Genomic DNA, 13,273 nt, shown 5'->3' with positions numbered 1-13,273 from the left:
CCATATTTGGCCTGCCTGTGACTGTCTTCAGTTTACTGCGTCTCTGCTGGGGGTAGTAGTCGGTGATTAATACCCAGCCTTGCGCATAATTGTTTCCTGGTTCTCCTGTGCGTTCCGTACGCGAAGTCAGCCTCCAACCACAGGCCAATAAGCGGCACATTTAATTACAGCGTTCTGTTTCTGCTCTACTCGTAATACACCATGCTGAGGGGTAGGGGTAGGCCTAGAGGACGTGGACGGGGGCGAGGACGCGGAGGCCCAAGTCAGGGTGTGGGCACAGGCCGAGCTCCTGATCCAGGTGTATCGCAGCCGACTGCTGCGGGATTAGGAGAGAGGCAAGTTTCTGGGGTCCCCAGATTCATCTCACAATTAATGGGTCCACGTGGTAGACCTTTATTAGAAACTGAGCAGTGTGAGCAGGTCCTGTCGTGGATGGTAGAAAGTGCATCCAGCAATCTATCAACCACACAGTCTTCTACACCGTCCACAGCTGCAACTCTGAATCTTCTGGCTGCTGCTCCTCCTTCCTCCCAGCCTCCTCACTCCATGAAAATGACACATTCTGAAAAGCAGGCAGACTCCCAGGAACTGTTCTCGGGCCCCTGCCGAGATTGGGCAGCAATGGTTCCTCTCCCACCAGAGGAGTTTGTTGTGACCGATGCCCAACCTTTGAAAAGTTCCCAGGGTCCGGGGGATGAGGCTGGGGACTTCCGGCAACTGTCTCAAGAGCTTTCAGTGGGTGAGGAGGACGATGACGATGAGACACAGTTGTCTATCAGTGAGGTAGTAGTAAGGGCAGTAAGTCCGAGGGAGGAGCGCACAGAGGATTTGGAGGAAGAGCAGCTGGACGATGAGGTGACTGACCCCACCTGGTTTGCTAAGCCTACTGAGGACAGGTCTTCAGAGGGGGAGGCAAGTGCAGCAGCAGGGCATGTTGGAAGAGGCAGTGCGGTGGCCAGGGGTAGAGGCAGGGCCAGACCGAATAATCCACCAACTGTTTCCCAAAGCGCCCCCTCACGCCATGCCACCCTGCAGAGGCCGAGGTGCTCAAAGGTGTGGCAGTTTTTCACTGAGAGTGCAGACGACTGACGAACTGTGGTGTGCAAGGTTTGTCGCGCCAAGATCAGCCGGGGAGCCACCACCACCAGCCTCACCACCACCAGCATGCGCAGGCATGTGATGGCCAAGCACCCCACAAGGTGGGACGAAGGCCGTTCACCGCCTCCGGTTTGCACCACTGACTCTCCCCCTGTGCCCCAGCCTGCCACTGAGATCCAACCCCCCTCTCAGGACACAGGCACGACCGTCTCCTGGCCTGCACCCACACGCTCACCTCCACTGTCCTCGGCCCTATCCTGCAATGTCTCTCAGCGCAGCGTCCAGCCGTCGCTAGCGCAACTGTTTGAGCGCAAGCGCAAGTACGCCGCCACGCACTCGCACGCTCAAGCGTTAAACGTGCACATAGCCAAATTGATCAGCCTGGAGATGCTGCCGTATAGGCTTGTGGAAACGGAGGCTTTCAAAAACATGATGGCGGCGGCGGCCCCGCGCTACTCGGTTCCCAGTCGCCACTACTTTTCCTGATGTGCCGTCCCAGCCCTGCACGACCACGTCTCCCGCAACATTGTACGCGCCCTCACCAACGCGGTTACTGCCAAGGTCCACTTAACAACGGACACGTGGACAAGCACAGGCGGGCAGGGCCACTATATCTCCCTGACGGCACATTGGGTGAATTTAGTGGAGGCTGGGACCGAGTCAGAGCCTGGCACCGCTCACGTCCTACCCACCCCCAGAATTGCGGGCCCCAGCTCGGTGCTGGTATCTGCGGCGGTGTATGCTTCCTCAATTAAACCACCCTCCTCCTCCTCCTACGCAACCTCTGTCTCGCAATCAAGATGTGTCAGCAGCAGCACGTCACCAGCAGTCGGTGTCGCGCGGCGTGGCAGCACAGCGGTGTCCAAGCGTCAACAGGCCGTGCTGAAACTACTCAGCTTAGGAGAGAAGACGCACACGGCCCACGAACTGCTGCAGGGTCTGACAGAGCAGACCGACCGCTGGCTTGCGCCGCTGAGCCTCCAACCGGGCATGGTCGTGTGTGACAACGGCCGTAACCTGGTGGCGGCACTGCAGCTCGGCAGCCTCACGCACGTGCCATGCCTGGCCCACGTCTTTAATTTGGTTGTTCAGCGCTTTCTGAAAAGCTACCCACGCTTGTCAGACCTGCTCGGAAAGGTGCGACGGGTCAGCGCACATTTCCGCAAGTCCAACACGGATGCTGCCACCCTGCGCACCCTGCAATATCGGTTTAATCTGCCAGTGCACCGACTGCTGTGCGACGTGCCCACACGGTGGAACTCTACACTCCACATGTTGGCCAGGCTCTATGAGCAGCTATAGTGGAATACCAACTCCAACATGGGCGGCGTAGTGGGAGTCAGCCTCCTCAATTCTTTACAGAAGAGTGGGCCTGGTTGGCAGCCATCTGCCAGGTCCTTGGAAACTTTGAGGAGTCTACCCAGATGGTGAGCGGTGATGATGCAATCATTAGCGTCACCATTCCTCTGCTATGCCTCTTGAGAAGTTCCCTGCAAAGCATAAAGGCAGACGCTTTGCGCTCGGAAACGGAGGCGGGGGAAGACAGTATGTCGCTGGATAGTCAGAGCACCCTCATGTCTATATCTCAGCGCGTTGCGGAGGAGGAGGAGGAGGTGGAGGAGCATGAGGAGGAGGGGGAAGAGACAGCTTGGCCCACTGCTGAGGGTACCCATGCTGCTTGCCTGTCATCCTTTCAGCGTGTATGGCCTGAGGAGGAGGAGGATCCTGAAAGTGATCTTCCTAGTGAGGACATCCATGTGTTGCATACAGGTACCCTGGCACACATGGCTGACTTCATGTTAGGATGGCTTTCTCGTGACCCTCACGTTACAGGCATTCTGGCCACTACGGATTACTGGGTGTACACACTGCTCGACCCACGGTATAAGGAGAACCTTTCCACTCTCATACCCGAAGAGGAAAGGGGTTCGAAAATGATGCTATACCACAGGACCCTGGCGGACAAACTGATGGTAAAATTCCCATTCGAAAGCGCTAGTGGCAGAAGGCGCAGTTCCGAGGGCCAGGTAGCAGGGGAGGCGCGGAGATCAGGCAGCATGTACAGCGCAGGCAGGGGAACACTCTGCAAGGCCTTTGACAGCTTTATGGCTCCCCAGCAAGACTGTGTCACCGCTCCCCAGTCAAGGCTGAGTCGGCGGGAGCACTGTAAAAGGATGGTGAGGAAGTACGTAGCCGATCGCACGACTGTCCTCCGTGACGCCTCTGCTCCCTACAACTACTAGGTGTCGAAGCTCGACACGTGGCCTGAACTCGCGCTGTATGCCCTGGAGGTGCTTGCTTGTCCTGCGGCTAGCGTCTTGTCAGAGAGGGTGTTTAGTGCGGCTGGGGAAATCATCACGGATAAGCGTACCCGCCTGTCAACTGACAGTGCCGACAGGCTTACACTCATAAAGATGAACAAAGCCTGGATTTCCCCAGACTTCTCTTCTCCACCAGCGGACAGCAGCGGTACCTAAACAATACGTAGGCTGCACCCGCGGATGGAAGCATCGTTCTCTATCACCATAAAAAACGGGGACCTTTTAGCTTCATCAATCTGTGTATTATATTCATCCTCCTCCTCCTGCTCCTCCTCCTGAAACCTCACGTAATCACGCAGAAGGGGCAATTTTTCTTAAGCCCACAAGGCTCACTCATATTACTTTTGTAAACAATGTTTTTACGTTTCAATTCTCATTAAAGCGTTGAAACTTGCACCTGAACCAATTTTTGTTTTAACTGGGCTGCCTCCAGGCCTAGTTATAAATTAAGCCACAGTAACCAAAGCGATTAATGGGTTTCACCTGCCCTCTTGGTTGGGCATGGGCAATTTTTCTGAGGTACATTAGTACTGTTGGTACACCAATTTTTTGGGGCCCTCGCCTACAGTGTAATCCTAGTAATTTTTATGGGCTTCGCCTGCACTCATGCTACAGCAAGGTGTGTGGGGTTGGCCTACACTTTTGCTACATAAATGTAACTGGGGCCTTGTCTATACTGCAACTACTGAAATGTGAAAGAGACTGTAATCTCCCTAAACTGCTGCAACGGGAATGTTACTGTGGCCTGTCTTGACTGCTACTACTACTGAAATGGAACTAATACTGTGCTCCCCCTATACTGCTGCTTCAGAATTGTTACTGGGGCCTGTCTTAAGTGCTACTATTACTGAAATGGAACTAAGACTGCGCTCCCCCTATACTGCTGCTTCGGAATTGTTACTGGGGCCTGTCTTGAGTGCTACTATTACTGAAATGGAACTAAGACTGCGCTCCCCCTATACTGCTGCTTCGGAATTGTTACTGGGGCCTGACTGGACTGCTGCTACTACTGAAATGGAACTAATACTGTGCTCCCCCTATAATGCTGCTAGTGATATGTTACTGGGGCCTGTCCCTAATGCTACCGCTGAAATGTTACTAATTCTGGCCTCTGCCTATACCGCTGCTAATGCTATGTCACTGGGTTGTGGAAACGGAGGCTTCCCAAAGACATGATGGCGGCGAGGCCATTTCCCACCAACACGATTACTGTTAAGGTACATATAACCATGGACACGTGGAGAGGACACGTAGTGCCTCAAAAACATCCCCCTTCTCCTCCAACAATGAAAACATTCTTGGCAAATACCTTTGCATCGGTCCGTCTGGTGGCAGTCCAAGAATTTCACCTTTAACGACACAAGAGAGCCCCCCCACCATCCCCCCGCCACGGCCCACTTAATCCTGGCCACATTCCGAAAACCAACTAAATAAAACCGCGCTACTAGGTCCGCAGTCGCCACCACATTCCCACCAACGCGGTTACTGTTAAGGTACATATTACCAGTCTGACTGGGGCATGCACTGTGGTCCGAAGCCCGCCTTTATTGTATCTGACGTTAGCTTTGCTGAGCAGGGCACTGCAATGGGATACATTTATGGGTTCCAGGGAGCCACCCATGCTTTGGGTCCACACGGACTTCACATTAGGGATTTGTACCTGCCTTTGTCTATGTATTAAAAACCCTGGTCAGACTGGGGCATGCAGTGTGGGCCAAAGCCCACCTGCATTTAATCTGACGTTACCTCAGCTGTGCTGGGCAATGCAATGGGATTTATTTATGTAATGCCGGTGGCTTCCTGGGACCCACCCATGCTGTTGGTCCACACGGAGTTGTACCTGCCTGTGTCTACTTATAAAGAACCCCGGTCGGACTTGCGCATGCAGTGTGGGCCAAAGCCCAGCTGTATTTAATCTGACATTAGCTCTACTATTCGTGGCACTGCTTTGGGACAAACTACAGGATCAATACAGTGCTAATGAGACGTGCACAGCTACGCTAGCATTGGAGTCCGCTGTAGGCCCGCGATTGCTGAGGTTTTGTGCAGAGGCCTATGTCCTGGGTGCAGTGAAAGTCCGCTTCCAGCCCAGGATTGCTGAATCTGTGGGCCGAGGCCTATGCCGTGGGCGCGGGGCAAGTCTGCCATGTTTGGACGCTCAGATCTATTTTTGGTTCATGTCTTGGGTTTCCTAGGACCCACCTATGCTGTTGGTGCAAACTTAGTTCCCATTGCGGTGTTTGACCTGTCTGGCACAAAGGCACTGACTGACTTGGGTAAGGGGCAGAGCGCTGACGGCTTTCCCCTTGCAGTGTGGATTGAGCTATGCGACACCTTGACAGAATGAATACTGTGTGGCACATGGATTCCCCATTGCTATGCCCACGTTTGCAGCTCCTGATGGAGGTGGCACAGGATTGGAGTTCTCATTGCTTCCGTACAGCATTGTGGGCTATCGCCCTGCCCCTTTTAAAGAGGGTCGCTGCCTGGCCCTGCCAACCCTCTGCAGTGTGTGCCTGCGGTTCCTCCTCATGGCAGACGCACTTATAAATATACATGACGGTGGTGTGGCTATGAGGCCAGCGTGTGGCATGAGGGCAGCTGAAGGCTGCGCAGGGACACTTTGGTGTGCGCTGTGGACACTCGGTCATGCGGGGGGGGGGGGGTTGGGAAGCATGTAACCCAGGTGAAGTGGCAGCGGAGTGTCATGCAGGCAGTGATTGTGCTTGGTTGGAGGTAGTGTGGTGCTTAGCTAAGGTATGCCTTGCTAATGAGGGTTTTTCAGAAGTAAAAATTGTTGGGAGGGGGGGGCACTCTTGCCGCTATTGTGGCTTAATAGTGGGACCTGGGAACTAGAGATGCAGCCCAACATGTAGCCCCTTACCTGCCCTATCCGTTTCTGTGTCGTTCCCATCACTTTCTTGAATTTCCCAGATTTTCACAAATGAAAACCTTAGCGAGCATCGGCGATATACAAAAATGCTCGGGTCGCCCATTGACTTTAATGGGGTTCGTTACTCGAAACGAACCCTCGAGCATCGCGGAAAGTTCGACTCGAGTAACGAGCACCCGAGCATTTTGGTGCTCGCTCATCTCTAGTAGTGACCTGTCCACTCCTGTAATTATTAGCCTAGACTTTAAATATACCTATTCAATGTTATAAGGGGTAGGGGCAGTGTCATGAACGGAGAAGGACAAGGCAACAAGTAGCTTATCAGATAATGGGAATAATGAAAACAAGAGGGGAAGATTATGTTGATCTTGTGGGAGGCAGTGACCTGTCTATTCTTTTGAAATAGTTTTTACCTAGACATTGGTTACAAGTCACAACATGATTATCTCTAGGAATATGATGATATTGATGATATTTCTCCATATAGCCTGGCAGATAAGTTCAGTTATGTCAGTAGCAGAGGATGAGTGTGCTGATCTTATGGGAGGCAGTGACCTAGCTGTGTATGTAGCCTTATTAGTGAAAACAGGACAGTATGTGATGTTGTCAGATAGTAAAATGAGTAGGATTCTCACCATCACAATGCAGACAAGAACATTTCATTACTGGAAAATCATTACAAAATGTCTGTAGATACATTGTTGACATTCTGAAATCAGACCCGTGAGTGTTCCCCACTGTATGAATGAAGCAATTCACTCATTCTGCAGCCTCATGTAAATGGTTGGAAATTGTCCACAACTATGAATCAACCCACATTATCGAAAACACTGGAGCTATTTCAGGGTCTTTACTCTTACTACAGATTTTATTACAAAGCAGTTGAGATTTCTGCTGCTACAAGCTGGAAAACTGATCCTCTAAGTGCATCAAGTGCATCCGTTCAGTCTGCAAAATCAGAAGCAGCAAAGGTCAAGTGAGGAAAATCCTTCCAGACTATCAACAAGCAAGCTGCCAATTCCTTAGACACAGGCATTACTATGTTGTGTTATTGGTGACGGGAGCATTAAGTTCATCTCTTAAAAGGGCTTGTCCTTAATAAGGAGCATGAATGTTGAAGAAGGGGGTTCTCAGAGCCAGAGCTGAGAGCTTCCAACAAGCATCGTCTCTCAGTTTAAAGGGTTATTCCGGGCATTTACTGCAGATGATCTATCTTCAGGATAGGTTATCAATAGTTGATCGGCAGGGGTACACTGCTCAGGGTCTCTGCTGATCAATTCAGCCAAGCTAGAAGTCCACATTGGGGTCAGAGCCAGAAGTGTAATAGAAGGCATTGCTCCCATTGATTTCAGTGGGAGTGATGCCTTCTATTATACTTCCAGCTTCGAATCCAATGCAGACATCTGGCTCAGCTGCAGTCACAGCAGGCTAGAGGATCAGCTGATCACCAGTGAGCGGCAGAGACCTCCGCCAATCAGTTATTGATGACCTATTCTGAGGCTGGGTCATCAATTGTAAATACCCATAAAACCCCTTTAGTGGACTCAACTGCTCGTATATTGCAACTTATCGATAACGGTAAAATGTACAACCAGAAAAATTTTCCTCTGACAAAATCAGCTGTCTGCATGGGTTCTCGGCAGCCGGACTCAAATGAAAGTAGTTGTCAGTGATGAGTTATCTCTGCCCTAAGGAGTAAATGGGAATGTGTAATCAAAAAATGATCTACTATATACATCACATTTTTGGGTTGAACATATTTTTTTAAGAATGTTGGTGATTTTTTTTTACATTTTGGGTCACAATCTGCATTTTTCACACTGAACACAGAGCGTTATACTAGTCGGTCATTCCCTGATTGGTAGAGAAAGCTTTGCAGCAGTCATCTCACTAACATCGCAGGCAGGATCACACTGAGAGGGAACACCTATATGTAGATAACACAGGATCCAGCATTCACAATAGGTATAAGCTGTGACTATCCACTCCCCTCCCTGCAAAATGACCTCTGCAGGTCACAGAGCGTGTCTCGAACATCTCCCATACAAGTCAATGGGTTCCCTCCTGTGCATTGCGAAAATGGCTCATGAAGCTATTGTAAAGCATCTCTAAAAATACTCTAAATGCTATTAAATGTAGCTCAGGAAAGATGGCCACCCCATAGACATGTACAGGCAATAGCATAAAAAAATTCTAAATTCAGAAATTAAAACCGAATTAGAAAAATGGAAAAAATTTAACTATCTGGTTTTAATTAACCTCTTAATGCCGCAGGATATATAAGTTTACGTCTTGGGCCCATGGTACTTAAATTATGTCCTGTGGATGACACTGGCTCGGAAGTAAGCCCACATCATCCTGCAGGAGGAGCTAGCTCTGACTGACGGTCTCTTACTGCAACAGCAGGGATCGGTCAAGTCACTGGTCCTCTACTATGTAATCACGGAGGGCCAATGGGTTGCCATGGCAACCAGACACCAGTCAATGGTGCCCGGGCCTGCCATGGCCTGTGATCGCTATTGTAAGTCATAATACATTGCAGTACAGAAGCACTGCAATTAATGCATTATCATAGTGGTCATAGCTTTTTTGGTTTAAGTCCCCTACGGGGACATACAAACAGTGAGTGTAAAAAAAACTAAGTTAAAAAAGAATTTTTGCGCACTTTCCACTCTTTGTATAAAAAAAATTAAAATTTAACCAAAAACAATATTTCGTATTGTATCAGTAGCGGCCTGTACAAAAGAAATTGAACACACAATTTAGCCTGCATGGCAAAAACTGTAAGAAAAAAAAGAGAGCTACAATCCTTATTTTGTTCATTTCGCCTCTCAAAAAACCGCAATGAAAGTGATCCAAAAAATGTAACCCTAAATAGTACCAATACAAACTAAAGACAGTTACGCCAAAGGCAAGCCCTCACAGAGCTTTGTCAATGGAAACATTAAAAAATATACAACTTTGAATGTAGAGATTAGAGATGAGCGAACACCAAAATGTTCGGGTGCTCGTTATTCGGAACGAACTTCCCGCGATGTTCGAGGGTTCGTTTCGAACAACGAACCCCATTGAAGTCAATGGGCGACCAGAGCATTTTTGTATTTCGCCAATGCTCACTAAGGTTTTCATGTGTGAAAATCTGGGCAATTCAAGAAAGTGATGGGAATGACACAGAAACGGATAGGGCAGGCGAGGGGCTACATGTTGGGCTGCATCTCAAGTTCACAGGTCCCACTATTAAGCCACAATACCGGCAAGAGTGGGCCCACCCCCCCCTCCCAACAACTTTTACTTCTGAAAAGCCCTCATTAGCATGGCATACCTTTGCTAAGCAGCACACTAGCTACAACAAAGCACAATCACTGCCTGGATGACACTCCGCTGCCACTTCTCCTGGGTTACATGCTGACCAACCGCCCCCCCTCCCCCCCACAGCGCACACCAAAGTGTCCCTGCGCAGCCTTCAGCTGCCCTCATGCCACGCCACACTCATGTCTATTTAGAAGTGCGTCTGCCATGAGGAGGAACCGCAGGCACACACTGCAGAGGGTTGGCATGGCTAGGCAGCGGCCCTCTTTAAAAGGGGCGGGGCGATAGCCCACAATGCTGTACAGAAGCAATGAGAAATAGAATCCTGTGCCACCGCCATCAGGAGCTGCACACGTAGGCATAGCAATGGGGAACCTATGTGCCACACACTATTCATTCTGTCAAGGTGTCTGCATGCCCCAGTTAGACCGGGCTTTTTAATTCATAGACACAGGCAGGTACAACTCCCTATTGTGAAGTCCCTGTCGACCCACAGCATGGGTGGGTGCCAGGAAGCCACCGGCGGTACATAGAAATATCCCATTGCATTGCCCAACACAGCTGAGGTAGTAATGTCGTGCGTAATACAGGTGGGCTTCGGCCCACACTGCATGCCCCAGTCTGACCGGGGTTCTTTACAAGTGGACACATGTAGGTTACACTCCGTGTGCACCTACAGCATGGGTGGCTCCCTGAAACCCACTGGCGGTACATAAAAATATCCCATTGCATTGCCCAACACAGCTGAGGTAGTAATGTCGTGCTTAATGCAGGTGGGCTTCGGCCCACACTGCATACCCCAGTCAGACTGGGGTTCTTTACAAGTGGACACATGTAGGTTAAACTCCCTGTGGACCCACTGCCTGGGTGGGTGCCAGGAAGCCACCGGCGGTACATAGAAATATCCCATTGCATTGCCCAACACAGCTGAGGTAGTAATGTCGTGCGTAATACAGGTGGGCTTCGGCCCACACTGCATGCCCCAGTCTGACCGGGGTTCTTTACAAGTGGACACATGTAGGTTACACTCCGTGTGCACCTACAGCATGGGTGGCTCCCTGGAACCCACCGGCGGTACATAAAAATATCCCATTGCATTGCCCAACACAGCTGAGGTAGTAATGTCGTGCTTAATGCAAGTGGGCTTCGGCCCACACTGCATGCCCCAGTCAGACTGGGGTTCTTTAGAAGTGGACACATGTAGGTTAAACTCCCTGTGGACCCACTGCCTGGGTGGGTGCCAGGAAGCCACCGGCGGTACATAGAAATATCCCATTGCATTGCCCAACACAGCTGAGGTAGTAATGTCGTGCGTAATACAGGTGGGCTTCGGCCCACACTGCATGCCCCAGTCAGACTGGGGTTCTTTAGAAGTGTACAGATGTATTAAAAACTCCGTGTGCACCTTCAGCATGGGTGGCTCCCTGGAACCCACCGGCGGTACACAAAAATATCCCATTGCATTGCCCAACACAGCTGAGGTAGTAATGTCGTGCGTAATACAGGTGGGCTTCGGCCCACACTGCATGCCCCAGTCTGACCGGGGTTCTTTACAAGTGGACACATGTAGGTTACACTCCGTGTGCACCTACAGCATGGGTGGCTCCCTGGAACCCACCGGCGGTACACAAAAATATCCCATTGCATTGCCCAACACAGCTGAGGTAACGTCAGCTGTAATGCAGGTGGGCTAAAAATTAATTTGATTACACTGTAGGCGAGGGCCCACAAAAATTGCTGTATCAACAGTACTAATGTACATCCCAAAAATTGGCCATGGCCAGCCAAGAGGGCAGGTGAAACCCATTAATCGCTTTGGTTAATGTGGCTTAAGTGGTAACTAGGCCTGGAGGCAGCCCAGTGTAACGAAAAATTGGTTCAAGTTAAAGTTCCAACGCTTTTAAGCGCATTGAAACTTATAAAAATTGTTCAGAAAAATTATTTGAGTGAGCCTTGTGGCCCTAAGAAAAATTGCCCGTTCAGCGTGATTACGTGAGGTTTCAGGAGGAGGAGCAGGAGGAGGAGGAGGAATATTAGACACAGATTGATGAAGCAGAAATGTCCCCGTTTTGGATGGTGAGAGAGAACGTAGCTTCCATCCGCGGGTGCAGCCTACGTATTGCTTACGTATCGCTGCTGTCCGCTGGTGGAGAACAGAAGTCTGGGGAAATCCAGCCTTTGTTCATCTTGATGAGTGTTAGCCTGTCGGCACTGTCGGTTGACAAGCGGCTACGCTTATCTGTGATGATTCCCCCAGCCGCACTAAACACCCTCTCCGACAAGACGCTAGCCGCAGGACAAGCAAGCACCTCCAGGGCATACAGCGCTAGTTCAGGCCACGTGTCCAGCTTCGACACCCAGTAGTTGTAGGGGGCAGAGGCGTCACCAAGGATGGTCGTGCGATCCGCTACGTACTCCCTCACCATCCTTTTACAGTGCTCCCTCCGACTCAGCCGTGACTGGGGAGCGGTGACACAGTCTTGGTGGGGAGCCATAAAGCTGGCCAGGCCCTTAAAGACTGTTGCACTGCCTGGGATGTACATGCTGCTCGATCTACGCACATCCCCTGCTACCTTGCCCTCGGTACTGCGCCTTCTGCCACTAGCGCTGTCGGCTGGGAATTTTACCATCAGCTTGTCCGCAAGGGTCCTGTGGTATAGCAACACTCTCGAACCCCTTTCCTCTTCGGGAATCAGAGTGGGCAGGTTCTCCTTATACCGTGGATCGAGCAGTGTGTACACCCAGTAATCCGTCGTGGCCAGAATGCGTGCAACGCGAGGGTCACGAGAAAGGCATCCTAACATGAAGTCAGCCATGTGTGCCAGGGTACCTGTACGCAACACATGGCTGTCTTCACTAGGAAGATCACTTTCAGGATCCTCCTCCTCCTCCTCAGGCCATACACGCTGAAAGGATGACAGGCAATCAGCCGGTGTACCGTCAGCAGCGGCCCAAGCTGTCTCTTCCCCCTCCTCCTCATCCTCCTCATGCTCCTCCTCCTCCTCCTGTACGCGCTGAGAAATAGACAGGAGGGTGCCCTGACTATCCAGCGGCATACTGTCTTCCCCCGCCCCCGTTTCCGAGCGCAAAGCAGCTGCCTTTATGGTTTGCAGGGAATTTCTCAAGATGCATAGCAGAGGAATGGTGACGCTAATGATTGTAGCATCGCCGCTCACCACCTGGGTAGACTCCTCAAAATTACCAAGGACATGGCAGATGTCTGCCAACCAGGCCCACTCTTCTGAAAGGAATTGAGGAGGCTGACTCCCACTGCGCCGCCCATGTTGGAGTTGGTATTCGACTATAGCTCTACGTTGTTCATAGAGCCTGGCCAACATGTGGAGCGTAGAGTTCCACCGTGTGGGCACGTCGCACAGCAGTCGGTGCACTGGCAGCTTAAAGTGATGTTGCAGGGTGCGCAGGGTGGCAGCGTCCGTGTGGGACTTGCGAAAATGTGCGCAGAGCCGGCGCGCCTTTACGAGCAGGTCTGACAAGCGTGGGTAGCTTTTCAGAAAGCGCTGAACCACCAAATTAAAGACGTGGGCCAGGCATGGCACGTGCGTGAGGCTGCCGAGCTGCAGAGCCGCCACCAGGTTACGGCCGTTGTCACACACGACCATGCCAGGTTGGAGGCTCAGCGGCGCAAGCCAGC

The 13,273-nt window shown here is 51.1% G+C and overlaps 1 protein-coding gene across 1 annotated transcript in view; it reads left to right on the top strand.

Annotated features, from left to right (window-relative positions):
- COLEC10 (collectin subfamily member 10) overlaps positions 1–13,273 on the top strand; it is an 89,660-nt gene that overhangs the window by 39,237 nt on the left and 37,150 nt on the right. The gene's annotated exons all lie outside the window — the stretch shown is intronic.

Source organism: Eleutherodactylus coqui, chromosome 9 (genome assembly GCF_035609145.1).
Source record: "Eleutherodactylus coqui strain aEleCoq1 chromosome 9, aEleCoq1.hap1, whole genome shotgun sequence".
NCBI classification, from domain to species: domain Eukaryota; kingdom Metazoa; phylum Chordata; class Amphibia; order Anura; family Eleutherodactylidae; genus Eleutherodactylus; species Eleutherodactylus coqui.
This window is presented reverse-complemented; position numbering and strand designations above follow the sequence as displayed.